The sequence below is a fragment of the Microcaecilia unicolor genome, chromosome 2 (assembly GCF_901765095.1).
Source record: "Microcaecilia unicolor chromosome 2, aMicUni1.1, whole genome shotgun sequence".
Taxonomy (NCBI): domain Eukaryota; kingdom Metazoa; phylum Chordata; class Amphibia; order Gymnophiona; family Siphonopidae; genus Microcaecilia; species Microcaecilia unicolor.
Window position 1 is genome coordinate 84,440,454 of NC_044032.1, and position 16,810 is coordinate 84,457,263.

Sequence of the window (16,810 nt, forward strand, 5' to 3'; positions counted from 1 at the left end):
ATTTATTTATTTTTTAAAAATGACACCCCTTACACTATTATGGTATAGTATGGTGTCTGTGCATTGTGTTTTCCAGTGGAGGGATTGTGTGTTGGCCTTAGGGCTTCTTTTACAAAGCCATGCTAGCGATTCCCATGCGGCAAATGAGAGGAAGTCCATAGGAATTCAATGGGCTTCCTCTCATTTGCTGCACTGAGAATCGGCAGCATGGTTTTATAAAAGAGGCCCTTACTGAGGGGACATCAAAACTTTAATATAATTTTAGTTTGTCATATCATCAGACAGGGTTTGCGAAATAATAATTTTTTCTTCTGAGATGGCAACCCTAGTGTGGACAGTTGGTTGTAGGGGGCTAGGTAGGAGAAGGGTGCAATAGTAGATGTGGAAAGGGACTCAGAAAAGGGCATGGGTGGGGAGAGTGAGAGGCATGGAGCAAGGCAGGTGTCGAGTTTTTTCTCTGTCAAAAAGTTGGCAACCCATCTCTCTCTACTATTGCTGCTCTTATGTTCAGTCAGTGCCTCCCCCCCCACCCCCACAATCAGCTCTGCCCACCATCATGTAAAGTTCTTACCCCCCATGACACACTGGTTTCACTGGCTATCTCTAAGGCATGAAGGTTACTTCCTCTCCCCCACTTCTAAGCACTTGTAGCTCAGCCCCTCCTTCCTGTAACAAGAGCAGCCTTCCCATTGGGCTTGATCCTACTACAATCTCTGCACTGGAAAAGGGGAGGACTGGAGAGCTATACTGCCCTGAAAAGCCAAAACACACTAACTGTTAGGGTAAATATGAGAAAAGTTTAAAAACAAACAAACCCAAAAAGAATGCCTGATTTTTTAAAATAAATTCCAATGATGTATTTCTTGACCAAAACTAATATAGTACTGTAGTCTGGTTTAACATATCTCCTATTTATCATGAGATACTGTGTTTTGGACATTTGCTACAGGCTTGAAAATGCATCCAAATGTTAAATGGCTTCCATATTAAGAAATACACAGTAATTATAGGACATCTTGTGAGTTAGCTTAGTTTTGACAAACATTTGACTTACTGTGTTCTGGCCTTTCAGGGCAGTATAGAGGGTTAAACTGAAAAATATCTAGACCCTTTATGAGTTCTTCTGGCTCTGAGACAGTACCTAATAAATCTGTAGAGGCCTGAAAAAATCCATAGACTTGACAATCCTATCCAAGGGCATGTGGTACCCCTGACTGATCAGTACCAAAAATATCTACTCATGGACCAATTTCAGGGAAATTTCTAGGGTAGGTTTAACATTCCTAATCTGCCTCTGCTGTCTCTCAGGGTGAATTTCAGGTCTTCTCACTTCTTGCCAGTGCGATTCCTAATCCTTTTTCTTCTTCCTACCAGCCTGATTCCCTGTCCTCAGCCCCAACTCAACTGTCCCTGATTTTTTTTCTTCTGTCATTCCTCTCCTAGCTCGAAATCCATTTATTTCTCTCTCTCCCTCCCTCCTTCCTTCTCCCTTCCCCAGCTTCCTTCCCACTCTACCTTCCTTCCTTCTTCTCTCTCCTAGTTCAATATTTGGTCCTCTCTTGCTTCCTTGCTCCCCCAAATTGTCTTATCCCTTGTCCTTACATCCCTCAATCATGGGTTTGGTCCTTTGGCCCCACAGCATGATTTCTGATCATCATTCCCCAGCCATCAGGAGAATTAGCTCATGTAACCTCTGTTCAGTTCCTGTTTCATACTATGAACTACAGAGTGCCATGAAAATAGGGCTAGGTATATGGAGCATTGCACAGTTCATATCATGAATGGAACCACCCAGTAGAGAAGGTTTTGCAAAGTGCTGATCGCCTGCTGGAGAGAGATGATGGGTAGGGGAGTAAGGACTGGGAAGCAGAAGGGACAAAAAAGGAGGACATTGAAAATAGGAAAGCCTAGAGAGGGGGAAGGGTAGAAAATGGGGCGCAATAATCAGAGATTGTGGAGGAGAGTTTTGTCAGCTATTGTCTCTTCCATCCTCCTGTTTTCTTTCTCCCTCTGCTCCATGGTTTTGTAATAGCTGATCCTGTACAAGCTGGATTTATGTGCTGCTCTTCCTGTTGCTAGTCCACCATTCAAACATTGGTGGACATAAGCCCACATTTCTAAATGCTACTGGTACATGGGTACCAAGGGCCCATAAAATTTGTTTCTTGTATTGATATTCTTTAGTGTGTGCCTCTTAGCACAACAGAGCCAGTGTGTCTAAGAGAGAAAAGAAGCACTGCTTAAGGAATCTTTATGGTGGGGCGGGGCAAGGAGAGAGAACCTGCTGTTTCTGTTTAGAATATAAACATATCTATCATTAACTGCCTTTAAGAAATGTGCATTTCTGTGCTAATTACACTTTTAGATAAATTTCAAGTAGGTAGAGTTCACATTTTTTTGTGTCTTTATCTCAGGCTGTTTTCTTGCCTGTTTTTCTTCCTGTCTGCTGGGATGACCAGGCAGTGTTAGCCACAGTTCAGCTCCCTGGAGAGGTATCACTGTCATTAGGGTCTATTGTTCTTAAACAGTGTGTGAAGCTGGCTCCACTGCTTAGATATTTTCCAGCTGGATTTCCTCTGTGTGCTCATGGTGATGGTGGTGGTGGTAGTGGTAACAGAGACCAAGCCTCATTTCTTTAGGCCCAGTGTAGCAGGACACTTCTCATATGTTATCCCAAGTATGTAAATCCTATGAATTATGCAAAAAATACTCATTTTAATTCTGAAATTTCTTTCTTCATTGATGCTCCTTTCCCATAGTAGAGCAGTGGGACCGGTGCTATTTAACATATTTATAAATGATCTGGAAATTGGTACGATGAGTGAGGTGATTCAATTTGCAGATGACACAAAACTATTCAAAGTTATCAAAACACATGCAGATTGTGGAAAAATTGCAGGAAGATCTTCCTGCAATTTTTCCACAATCCTCATGTGTTTTGATAACTTTGAAAAGTTTTGTTTCATCTGCAAATTGAATCACCTCACTCATTGTACCAATTTCCAGATCATTTATACATATGTTAAATAGACCTTAGGAAACTGGAAGACTGGGCATCCAAATGGCAGATGAAATTTAATGTGGATAAATGCAAAGTGATGTTCATTTGGAAGAATAATCCAAATTATAGTTACCTGATGCTATGGTCCACCCTCAAGAAAAGATCTAGGTGTTGTTGTAGACAATATGCTGAAATCTTCTGCCCAGTGTGCAGCGGTGGCCAAAAAAGCAAACAGAATGCTAGGAATTATTAGGAAAGGGATGCAAAGTAAGACCAAGAGTATTACAATGTCTCTGTATTGCTCCATGGTGCAACCTCACCTTAAGCATTGCGTTCAATTCTGGTCGCTGTATCACAAAAAATATATAGCTGAATTAGAAAAGGTTCAAAGAAGAGCGACCAAAATGATAAAAGGGATGGAACTCTCCTATATGAGAAAAGGCTAAAGAAGCTAGGGCTCTTCAGCTTGGAAAAGAAACAGCTGAGGGGGGATATGATTGAGGTCAACAAAATCTTGAGTGGTGTAGAATGGGTAAAAGTGAATCAATTTTTCACTCCTTGAAAAAGTGTAAAGACCAGAGGATACTCAATGAAATTACATGCAAATACTTTTAAAACAAATAGGAGGAAATATTTTTTCACTCAAAGAATAGTTAAGGTGTGGAGTTCGTTGCTGGAGGATGTGGTAACAGCGGTTAGCGTATCTGGGTTTAAAAAAGGTTTGGACAAGTTCCTGGAGGAAAAGGCCATATTCTGTTATTGAGATGGACTGAGGGAAGGCACTGCTTTCCCTGGGATTGGTAGCATGGAATTTTGCAATGATTTGGGTTTCTGCCAGGTACTCGTGACCTGGATTGGCTACTGTTGGAAGCAGGATACTGGGCTAGATGGACCGTTGGTCTGGCTGTTCTTATGTTCACATGTAATTTCTAATGAGTGCTAGCTTGTTGGAACTTCTCTCAGTTTCTGCAGCAGTGTGTAAAAAGTCATTGGACTATCCAGCTTATTTTCGAAAGAGAAAGATGCCCATTTTTCAACCCAAATCGGGAGATGGGCGTCTTTCTCCCGTGGACGTCCAAATCGGTATAATCGAAAGCCGATTTTGGGCGTCTTCAACTGCAATCTGTCGCAGAAATGGCCAAAGCTGACGGGGGCATGTCGGAGGCATGGTAAAGGCGGGACTAGGGTGTGTTTATCGGCCGAGGAGAGATGGGCGTCCTCGGCCGATAATCGAAAAAAGAAAGGCATTTTTAGCTTGAATTTGGGTCACTTTTTTGGACCCTTTTTTTCACGAACAAGTCCCAAAAAAGTGCCCTAAATGACCAGATCACCACTGGAGGGAATCGGGGATGATCACCCCTGACTCCCCCAGTGGTCACTAACCCCCTCCCATCAAAAAAAAAAAAACAACTTTTTTTTTCCAGCCTGTATGCCAGCCTCAAATGTCATACCCAGCTCCATCACAGCAGTATGCAGGTCCCTGGAGCAGTTGTTAGTGGGTGCAGTGGACCTCAGGCAGGTGGACCCAGGCCCATCCCCCCTACCTGTTACACTTGTGGTGGTAAATGGGAGTGCTCCAAACCGCCCCCAAAACCCACTGTACCCACATCTAGGTGCCCCCTTCAGCCATAAGGGCTATGGTAATGGTGTAGAGTTGTGGGCAGTGGGTTTTTTGGGGGGATTTGGGGGGTTCAGCACCCAAAGGAAGGGAGCTATGGACTTCAGAGGTAAACTTTTTATTTTAAATTGTTACAAGTGCCCCCTAGGGTGCCTGGTTGGTGTCCTGGCATGTGAGGGGGACCAGTGCACTATGAATCCTGGCCCCTCCCACGAACCAATGCCTTGGATTTGGTCATTTTTGAGCTGGGCACCTTCGGTTTCCATTATCGCTGAAAAATGAAACTGCCCAGCTCAAATCCGATGCATTTGCTGGGCACAAACTGTATTATCGGAAAAAGATGGACGCCCATTTTTTCCAAAAATACGGTTTGTCCCGCCCCTTCACGTACCCGTTCTCGGAGATAGACGCCCATGGAGATGGGTGTTCGCGTTCGATTATGCCCCTCCGCGTATACTTAACTATAAATTAGTTGCAGATGATTTTTTGTAAATCTTATTAAATAAGGTAAAGTGAGGTAATTTATAGTCTTTTCTAAAAGCAGATTTGAAGAAATTCTTTTGAAATGTAACATTTCACAAAAAATGTTCTCAGAATTATCCATAGGAATCTTGTGAAGCAGAAATTTAGAAGTTTCTCCTAGTTCCTCAGACCAGTATCATATACTTGTAGACCTGAATGGGATTTAAAACAAATTTTATTGGTTGAACTTGTGCTCTGATTCATAGGTAGTGTTGTCTGAAATTACACTAAAATTATACTTTTTGAATAAAGATTCTGGATCATTTTTAGAGAGGGGAGAAAATGATTATTCAGCTATGCCATCATGAAATCTTTCATTTCTTGCTTTTTTTTTTTTTGGTAATTGTCCCAAAATTCCATGCTTTCTGCTTCCTGTTGAATTTTGGGCCACTGATCTATAACTTCTTTGGCTCCTTCAATGATATCAGCAATGAGGGCTGCTTCTAGTTCAAAAGGGATTTCCTTGGATTGTAAAAAATCTTGTTTGTCATTAATACTTGAAAGAATCTTGAATCAGGAGCTAGCTAACACCAGGCAGAAAAATGAAATGAAGTACCTTCTCAATGCTTCCAGCTACTACTACTTATCATTTCTATAGCGCTACAAGGCATACGCAGCGCTGTACACCATACACAAAATACAGTCCCTGCTCAGAGAGCTTACAATTAATTCAAGAGGACATCACAGTGATTCCAGAAGACCTGGAAGATGCTTTGAAAGTGGATGGTTAGCGTGTGAGCAGTATATCTTACCTTTTATGATTTTCCACCTCTCAGAACTAGTAAGGGACTCCTCTCCCCCGACACAATGCTGCACACAACTGAAAAATGTTAATGTTTCAGTATACAGTATGCTGTTGCATTATTAACACTAACAAAATGCAGTGTATGGAAAGCACAAAGAGAGTGCATAGCAAGTTCATTTTTGAACACCTTTTTCTTTTCTACTACTACTCAACATTTTTAAAGCGCTACCAGACTTACGCAGCGCTGTACAGTCAAACATGAAGAGAGACAGTCCCTGCTCAAAAGAGCTTACAGCCTTTATTGTTCTGTCTGCACAGTTCCTAGATTTTGTATATTTGCATTCTACAGTGTCCCTACACAGCATTTGAGTGTTGGTTATTACAAATAGCATGTAACCTGCAATCTTTTGATTCAATAGGATACTAACGGGCTCATTTTCAAAAGAGAAAAATGTCCAAAAAGTGGCATGTCTGTATTTGGAAGTTTTTCTCACAAAAATGTCCAAATCAGTATTTTTGAATCCTATTTTTAGATGCTTTTCTCTGAAGTCTGCCAGAAGTGCATCCAAATCTCAAGGGGGAATGCTAGGGGCTTGTTCAGGGTGGAACTTTGGCGTTCCTAAGACTTAGACATTTTTCAGCCATATTGGAACAAAACCAAACCATCCAGGACAAAAACTTAGTTTTGAGATAGACCTGTTTTTATTACGAATAAAGCACTAAAAGGTGCCCTAAATAACCAGATGACCACTGGAGGGAATCAGGAATGATCTCCCTTTATTCCCCCAGTGGTCACTAACCCCCTCCCACCTCCCAAAAATGTGATGAAAAACATTACTTACCAACCTCTATGCCAGTCTCAGATGTTATACTCAGGTCCATTAGAACAGCATGTAGGTCCCTGTAGTCATCTAGTGTTGGGTGCAGTGCACTTCAGACAGATGGACCCAAGCTACTACCTTCCCCTACCTGTTACACTTGTGGAGGAAATTGTGAGCCCTCCAAAACTCACCAGAAACCCACCGTACCCACATACAGGTGCCCCCTTCACCTGTAAGGTGGTAGTGGTGTACAGTTGGGGGTAGTTGGGTTTGGGTGGGTAGGTAACGCTGATTTTTAAAAAAGGATCCAGAGGAGATCCGGGAAATTATAGACCGGTGAGTCTGATGTCGGTGCTGGGCAAAATGGTAGAGACTATTATTAAGAACAAAATTACAGAGTATATTCAAAAGCATGGATTAATGAGACAAAGTCAACATGGATTTAGTGAAGGGAAATCTTGCCTCACCAACCTGCTACATTTCTTTGAAGGGGTGAACAAACATGTGGATAAAGGGGAGCCGGTTGATATTGTGTATCTGGATTTTCAGAAGGCGTTTAACAAAATACCTCATGAAAGACTCCAGAGGAAATTGGAGAGTCATGGGATAGGAGGTAGTGTTCTATTGTGAATTAAAAACTGGTTAAAAGATAGAAAACAGAGAGTAGGGTTAAATGGTCAGTATTCTCAATGGATAAGGGTAGTTAGTGGGGTTCCCCAGGGGTCTGTGCTCAGACCGCTGCTTTTTAACATATTTATAAATGACCTAAGATGGGAGTAACTAGTGAGATAATTAAATTTGCTGATGACACAAAATTATTCAAAGTCGTTAAATCGCAGGAGGATTGTGAAAAATTACAAAAGGGCCATACGAGACTGGGAGACTGGGCGTCTAAATGGCAGATGATGTTTAATGTGAGCAAGTGCAAAGTGATGCACGTGGGAAAGAGGAACCTGAATTATAGCTACATCATGCAAGGTTCCACGTTAGGAGTCACGGACCAAGAAAGGGATCTATGTGTCGTCGTTAATGATACGTTGAAACCTTCTGCTCAGTGTGCTGCTGCGGCTAAGAAAGCAAATAGAATGTTAGGTATTATTAGGAAAGGAATGGAAAACAAAAATGAGGATGTTATAATGCCTTTGTATCGCTGCATGGTGCGACCGCACCTCGAATATTGTGTTCAATTCTGGTCACCGCATCTGAAAAAAGATATCGTGGAATTAGAAAAGGTGCAGAGAAGGGCGACGAAAATGATAAAGGGGATGGGACGACTTCCCTATGAGGAAAGGCTAAAGCAGCTAGGGCTCTTCAGCTTGGAGAAAAGGTGGCTGAGGGGAGATATGATAGAGATCTATAAAATAATGAGTGGAGTTGACCGGGTAGATGTGAGGCGTCTGTTTACGCTTTCCAAAAATACTAGGACTAGGGGGCATGTGATGAAGCTACAATGTAGTAAATTTAAAATGAATTGGAGAAAATGTTTCTTCACTCAACGTGTAATTAAACTCTGGAATTCGTTGCCAGAAAATGTGGTAAAGGCGGTTAGCTTAGCGGATTTTAAAAAAGGTTTGGATGGCTTCCTAAAGGAAAAGTCCATAGACCATTATTAAATGGAGCTGCCTATGCCAGAAATTGAACTCAGTTCCCCAGGACCAAAGACCACCACCCTAACCACTAGGCCACTCCTCCACTTATTTTATACCAGGCAATGGAGGGTTAAGTGATTTGTCCAGAGTTACAAGCAGTTGTACTGGGACTTGAACCCAGTTCCCCTGGTTTACAGGTTGCTGTAATACCCATTAGGCTACCTTCCATTCTGTTTTCAGAATCTTTCCAATCCAGCAGTGTATTTATTTATTTGTGACATTCATATCCCACATTATCCCAAACAAGTTTGAGTTCAATGTGGCTTACAATAAACAGTATAGGATACATAACAATAATGCATAAGAAAATAATTTGTTGTAAGATTCCAATTTTACAATACAATTTTATAAACATACAGGGATGGCTATGGATGTTTAATATTTAGAAAATCTATTATGAATGAGAAATTGTACATGAAGCAAACATTTAAACCATTCAGTACTATTGCCTGTAAGCAGAATAGCCAACGTTGTTACACTGTAGTACTAGCTTCCCCAGATCCCTATCCCACATATTATTTGGCATCATATCAATTACACAACCTTGCAGATATGTGAAATCATGATAAGTCATGTAATTGAATCCCAGAAGTGCTTCCATTTTTTTGTTAGCTCAGACTGTAACAATTTTCTGCTAAGTGTATCTTAAATGCTCATGTTGTTTTCCCTACTTAGATCTTTCTACAGGGACACATAATAATTTACAATAACAGTTCAATTATAATCTGTAATTTCATTTAAATTACATCTTTTTGATTCTTTGGATTAATAAATGTGAAGAATTGTATCATCATATCACATACTTTACAATGACTATGAGGTGCATAATCGAATGGGGCGCCCAAGTTTTCATGAGGGCATTCTCACAGGACGGCCCCTTAAAGGGGCGGGGCAACCCGTATTATCGAAACAAGATGGGCGTCCATCTTTCATTTCGATAATATGGTCGGGGACGCCCAAATCATGAAATTTAGGTCGACCTTAGAGATGGTCGTCCTTAGATTGTTTTTGAGATGGTCGTCCCCGGTTTTCGGCGATAATGGAAACCGAGGACGTCCATCTCAAAAATGACCAAATCCAATCCATTTGGTCATGGGAGGAGCCAGCATTCGTAGTACACTGGTCCCCCTGACATGCCAGAACACCAACCAGGCACCCTAGGGAGCACTGCAGTGGACTTCAGAAAAAGGTCCCAGGTGCATAGCTCCCTTACCTTGGGTGCTGAGCCCCCCAACCCCCCCAAAACCCACAACTGTACACCACTACCATAGCCCTTAGGGATGAAGGGGGTCACCTACATGTGGGCACAGTGGGTTTCTGGTGGGTTTTGGAGGGCTCACATTTACCACCACAAGTGTAACAGGTAGGGGGAGATGGGCCTGGGTCTGCCTGCCTGAAGAACACTACAAGAACTACAACTGCTCCAGGTACCTGCATACTGCTGCGGTGGACCTGAGTATGGCATTTGATGCTGGCAAAAAAGTATTTTTAAAGATTTTGTTTGAGGGTGGGAGGGGGTTAGTGACCACTGGGAGAGTAAAGGGAGGTGATCTCCGATTCCCTCCGGTGGTCATCTGGTCAGTTCGGGCACCTTTTTGATGCTTGGTCATGAAATAAAATGGACCAAGTAAAGTTGCCCTTCAGGGATGCCCTTCTTTTTTCCATTATTGGCCGAGGACGCCCATCTCCTAAGCACGCCCCAGTCTTGCCTTTGCTACACTGCCGACACCCCCCCCCCCCCCCGTGAACTTTGGTCGTCCCCGTGGCGGAAAGCAGTTGAGAGCACCCAAAATCGGCTTTCGATTATGCTGATTTGGGCGACCTTGCGAGAAGGATGCCCATCTCCCGATTTGTGTCGGAAGATGGGCGCCCTTCTCTTTCGAAAATTCACCTGCATGTTTTCTATGTTCACCTTTGTTCCATTTCACCAGATACTGAAGGCAACTGTGCTAGATAAAGTATCTCTTTCAAAGTTTCTTCACGATTATGATCAATAATTAATTTCTTATCTTTGAGCAAGAGTGTACAGACATCATTTTCCCGTGTCATTTTAATGCAGTTGAAATATTCCATGTTATTGGAGAATAATGCATCGTACAGACTATATTCTCTTGCCCTGAAGATGAAACCTCTCCTATTTGCAAATGCATATCCCCATTAAACACCTTATGTTGCCATGGGACTATGCCCCAACCACAGCAATACAGATAAACAATAAACTATGTTTTTTTTTCATCCTTTGAGAGGTATCAGACAGGGTTGCCTGCTCTCTCCACTTCTCTTTAATATTGCACTGGCAATTTGTAATAATGATTCAATTCAAGGAATTCCATGTGGTCAGCTCTCTATAAAACTCTCAGTTTACGTTGATGACATTCTCATAATATAAGAACATAAGCGTAGGCATACTGGGTCAGACCAATGGTCTATCTAGCCCAATATCCTGTTTCCAACAGTGGCCAAGCCAGGTCACAAGTACCTGACAGAAACCCAAATCATGGCAACATTCCATGCTACCAATCTCAGGGCAAGCAGTTGCGTCCCCATGTCTATCTTAATAGCAGACTATGGGCTTTTCCTCCAGGAACTTGTCCAAATGTTTTTTATTTTTATGATTTTTTTTATTAATGCTTTTATAATACATTTACAAGTCATACATAAACTTGCATTGGTAATGCGGACCAGAATATATAAAGAACATTGGTAAATTAACCAGAAGAAAATATAACATTTTGTCCTCTTTAGACCACAATATTAGGAGGCCATAAGAAGGAAATACAACAGGAGAAGTTTAAAGCAAAAACAAAATCAAATTATATAGCTTAGCACACATCTATCCATCTAGATATCATCAAACTAAATCTACCCAGTAGCCAATTTTTTAATTTTAACAAATTCACGAAGATGTTCTGGTTAAAAAAACACATATTTTATCCCTAGAAATTTAACCACACATTTGCAGGGGTAATTGAGGTAAAAGGATGCTCCCAGAGCTGTAGTTTCAGCCCTAAGAGACAGAAAAGCTTTCATTCTCTCCTGGGTTAATTTAGTTACGTCTGGGAACATCCATATTTTTTTTCCCAAGAAAAGTGAGTTTGCATTTCTAAAATAAAGGCATTTAATCGCCTCCAGATCTTGTTCAAATACAAAGTTCACTAATAATGTCAGTCTTTCAGAGTCTTCAGTCATAGAAGTTTCTAGAAAATCAGTTAGATTCATAATATCCTTGTTTTTTGGCCGTTCGGGAGCCCCTGGATCTGACTGTACTTCAGATACTTTCTTTGGTTGTATATAGTAAATCTTTTTTATTGGTGGAAACATTTCAGGGGAATAATGTAATACTTCCAACAAATATTTCTTAAATGCATCCAGTGGGCTAACTCCCAAGGACCTTGGGAAATTCAAAAAACGTAGTGTTAATCTACGATGAAAGTTTTCAATCTGTTCTAATTTTCGATGGAGAAAAGTCCTATCTTTTACTGTTGTCACTTTAAATTCCTGTAAGTTCTTCATTTCTTGTTTTAAATCCGACACCTGCAGATTAAATTCTTGCTTTGTATTTTCCATAGTTTTAGAAAGCAAATCCACTTTACTTACAAGTGATGAAATTTCTTTTGTGGAATTGGCTACTGAAGTATCCAAACGCTGTAGAGCATTCCAGATACTCTCCAGCGTCACCGTCCCAGACCTAGTAAATGGAGCTCTTTGCTCAGGAAGGGAAACTTCCCTCCCCTTCCCTCCGTCGGTTTTCACCCCCTCCACTCCTCGATCCGTGGGGCCCTGTGTCACCACTTCCGGTCCCAGAGTCTCACGCTGGAGAGGGCGTCCTTCGGGTTGGGGTGGCGGTTCGAGTTCCGGGGGAGACAAGGTGACATCAAGTCCCAAGCCCCGAGGGTCTCCTTCCGACGAGGCAGCAGGACTTCTCCCAGATATTGGGGTAGATGTAGTTGTGGCGTATCTCTCCATCGTCTGTTGCCCACCGGGGGGTCTAGGCTTCGAGGTCTCGCCTCTGACTAATCCCTTCCGCTTGGTATGGGGCATTTCAGATAAGGAGGTAACGTTATGGGAAACAAGTTTCAGGAGCTCACAGACCACAAACTAACGTGCCGCCATCTTGTCACGTGACCTCGTAAATGCCAATTAAATCTGTCCAAATGTTTTTTAAACCCAGATACGCTAAGCGCTGTTACTTAATGTCTTAAATGAAACAGAAAGAAATAATAAAATACAACATTGATAGATCTCCACCATAGAATATAATCTGAATATACATCAGAAAAATACTTTGTATAAAAAGAATATGGCATACAGAGCTAATAAAAAAGAATATGAAGGCTACATTGATAATAATGTATATACACATAAAAATGAAGATTGAATCATGAACTTAACAAAAAGGACAAAAGTGCTGACTAAAATGCTCAGTGCAAATGATGCTTTTATCTATACAGTCAATAGCTAATATAAATAATGCATATACCTTCCATAGGATGTTTGAGCACTTATAGATCCACATTTCATCAAACAAACCTACAGTAAAATGAAAGGAATAGTGCATCTAAGCAAGAAGTATAAAGTAATAAACTATTAGACGCTCTTAGAAACGCATTGTTTCAGATGCAAATACCATTGGCAACAAAGGAAAGAAAGTGATATGTATGTATGTCTTGTGTGCATTAGTGTTATAATAACCCTTAAATGCAATTCTCCGATAAAGCCCAAACATGTATAATGTATTAAAAATATGCTTATAGTATTAAAATAGACCTATATGGCACCACCACAAATAATTAAAAACACATGTGACAAATACACTAGGCACTGTCTAATACCAGAAACGAAGCTTTTAGAGCTACCAAAAAAACTGCCAAGAAACAATGTAATCAAAATTAAAAACATATGTGACAAATACACTAGACACTGTCTAATACCAGAGAGGAAGCTTTTTGCGCTACAAAACATAATAAAAACGTATTGGGAATAGATCTAAAATGCTTTCATGCTAGACAGCATTGCCTGAAGCTGTGAAAACAACCTATGACCACCTAAACTTCAGGAAATCATTAAAAACCAACCTGTTCAAAGAGGCATAGCCCACCGACCCAACATAAATACCTACACTCTGCAATACAACAAAACCAAAGCTCGTAATGGACACTAATATATAACCTTTCCTCTCCTCGATCCTCATTGTACCTGAAACACATGTACCTTTATTCGACTACAATATCACCTTGTATTTGTTTCTCCACCGGACTTGGCGAATGCCTTTACGGTACTATGTAAGCCACATTGAACCTGCAAATAGGTGGGAAAATGTGGGATACAAATGTAACAAATAAAATAAATAAATAAATAAAAAGTAAAAATATCACAATCCAAACTGGCTTTAAAAGTGAACACCTTAGATTGTGAATTTACCTGCAAATAATTTGTACAGCGCTGCATGTGTCTAGTAGCGCTATAGAAATGATTAGTAGTAGTACTAGTATCCCTGAGGTCATTCTAACTATGGCCTCTTGCTGAAACCTGGTATTTCCTGTACCTGTCAGGGAAGGCACAAGCATGGCACCAGAAGCTTCCAGAAAGGAGTAGAGCTGTATAGAACCATGTAGTTGTTTCTGGATGCTGGTAGAAGGACAGGAGTGCCTTATGATAATCAGGAGGTAGGGTCTGATGGCAGCAGTAACCCCTCTGAGTATTTAAGCCCACTTTATGCTCCCTAAAAATTGTCTTAGGTCCCATTTCCCACCTCTGACCTGCAACCTACACCCACATGCCCTTCATGCCAAGCCTGCAGTTTAGAACCTGAGAGAATATCCTGCCAGCTACATCCTCACAGGTTAGCATTATATGATACTTGCTCAGGAAGCAAGAGGATAAAGGACCCAGGGTCAAGAAACAGAACCTAAGCAGTTGCTGTCGTGTGTAGTGCAGGGGTATTGAGAACCCCTGTGTAACTCTGGGTGGGAGGAGCCCAGCAGGGAGAGTTGTGAGTCAATCTAGCAACAGGAGAGCACCCTGAATTGTGGAATCTTAAAGGAGGCTTTTTAAATTGTCCTTGGAAGCCTGTGGTTGAAGAACCTTTATACCCCCCACCAAGTGACCCATAGAAAATAAAAGGGGGGGCACCTGCTGAGCCAACCCTAACAGGACAGAAGCATAAGAGCCCATTACTGTCAAGTATCCTTCAGCCATTAAAGAAGTCAACTTGCAGGTTAGGATTGGGGAGTCCTGCCACAGCCGGGCTTAGGGATATGGTATTCCCATAGCTGGTTCTTCCTTTCAGGTTAATTTCCCTGAAAAATGAGGACAGTGAATGTTGGATCCTTACCTGATGATACGGTGTTACATCAAAGAAACAAACTGTGGGGTGTCATCAGGTTACAGGTCAGGCGGTGAGGGATTACGTACATGTGGATGGTCCTTAGAAAGTATTTGCTCTTGTGATTCCATGAAAAGCTAAAGCCAGAGGTACAATTATCACTGTATGCTGAGGACCATCATAGTAAGAGTTATCTAGTTCTAATTGTTAAATAAAGTTAAGTTGATTCTTGACTCTCCTGACTTACCGTGTGGTTGCTGGTCTGGAACTGGAGGGAACCTGGACTGGACACAAGCCTCCCGAAACCCAAGAGAGCCTAACCCGTATAAGTGAAACAGGTTACACCTGCATCCCTGAACAGTCCATAGAGAAAGGAGAATCCTGAGGATCCCGGCTTTAAACAACCAGGCAACTTGCCCTTATCATCCAAAGAGCAGATTCCATTCCGAACCAGGAGCCTGTGTATTATCAGGAGTATAGGTGAGCCAGTTTATGTAGTGTATCTAGATTTTCAGAAAGCTTTTGACAAAGTTCCTCATAAGAGACTCCTGAGAAAATTAAAAAGTCATGGGATAGGAGGCAATGTCCTTCTGTGGATTAGGAACTGGTTATTGGACAAAAAACAGAGGGTTAAATGGACATTTTTCTCAATGGAGGAAGGTGAATAGTGGAGTGCCGCAGGGATCTGTACTGGGATCGGTGCTATTTAACATTTATAAATGATCTGTAAATCAGAACGATGAGTAAGGTGACACAAAACTATTCAAAGTTGTCAAAATACATGAGGCTTGTGAAAAATTACAGGAAGACCTTAGGAAACTGGAAGACTGGGCATCCAAATGCCATATGAAATTTAATGTGGACAAATGCAAAGTGATGCACATTGGGAAGAATCATAGAACTCATAGTTACCTGATGCTGGGGTCCACCTTAGGAATCAGCACTCAAGAAAAAGATCTAGGTGTCATCATAGACAATATGCTGAAATGTTTTGTCCATTGTGCGGAGGCAGCCAAAAAATCAAGGAGGATGCTAGGAATTATTTGGAAAGGGATGCAAAATTAGTTTCATAGTAACATAGTAAATGACGGCAGATAAAGACCTGTATGGGCCATCCAGTCTGCCCAACAAGATAAACTCATTTTACATGATTCTTTATATCGGCACCTAACCCTTACCGTTCAGTGAATCCAGACTGCCCCAATTTGACTGCCCCTATCGGACTGACCGTTCACTTGTCTATTAGATTGTAAGCTCTTTGAGCAGGGACTGTCTCTCTTTGTTAAATTGTACAGCGCTGCGTAACCCTAGTAGCGCTCTAGAAATGTTAAGTAGTAGTAGTTATATGTATACCTGAGTTTGAGTTGTCCTTGCCTTTCTCAGGGCACAGACTGTAAAAATCTGCCCAGCACTGTTCTTGTGCTAAAAGTTCTGAAGCTAACGTCGAAGCCCCTTCAAAAATTTATACTCCAGCCCATCCATATCTATTCAGTTACGGTCAGGGCATAGACCGTAGAAGTCTGCCTAGCACTGGTTTTGCTTTCCAATTACTGGCATTGCCACCCAATCTCCGCTAATTAATTTCTCAAGTATTTAGGACTCTCAAATACAGTAACATAGTCAGTGTTTTAGCATATGTCTGCCTTTCACAGAGGAAAACAAACTGTCAAAAGTTTTAAGCTGTTATGAAGCAACTGTGAGATTCTCTCCCCTCAGTGCACCCCCTCTGGAATTTACATTCTTCATTTTGTATTATTTAATGTAATGTCCCCTTGTGGGCATCCCTAGGTCCACGGCTGACCTGGCTGGAGTCTCCCTTAGGCAGGCTTTGCCTGGTGCCTCCAGCAAGAGAAGAAAAATATTAGCAGGTGGGATTTCCCGCTCCCCCTCACCCCGAAAATTCAAAAAGACCACTGTGAATAAGGCTGGCTGAAAAGTTAAACAGTTTATTGAACTATTTACAATTTATACTATAGGAAAGCATTAAGGCATTTGCTAATGAGAATTATTTGTGATAATCAACTTATTAAGTCTTCTAAGTGAATGGTGTTCAATGATCAAACTACTAAACAACCTTCAACTCTTGAACCCAGTTAATATCCTTGCCAATGTGGCAGCTTTAAATACAT

The 16,810-nt window shown here is 41.4% G+C and overlaps 1 long non-coding RNA gene across 1 annotated transcript; it reads left to right on the plus strand.

The window, feature by feature from the left end:
* The first annotated feature begins 924 nt into the window (after nt 1–924).
* Nucleotides 925–14,067, plus strand: LOC115462736. The gene is made up of 3 exons (XR_003940941.1): nt 925–1,000; nt 3,721–3,730; nt 14,056–14,067. It is a non-coding gene; the product is annotated as an uncharacterized LOC115462736 (long non-coding RNA).
* Nucleotides 14,068–16,810: the final 2,743 nt, after the last annotated feature.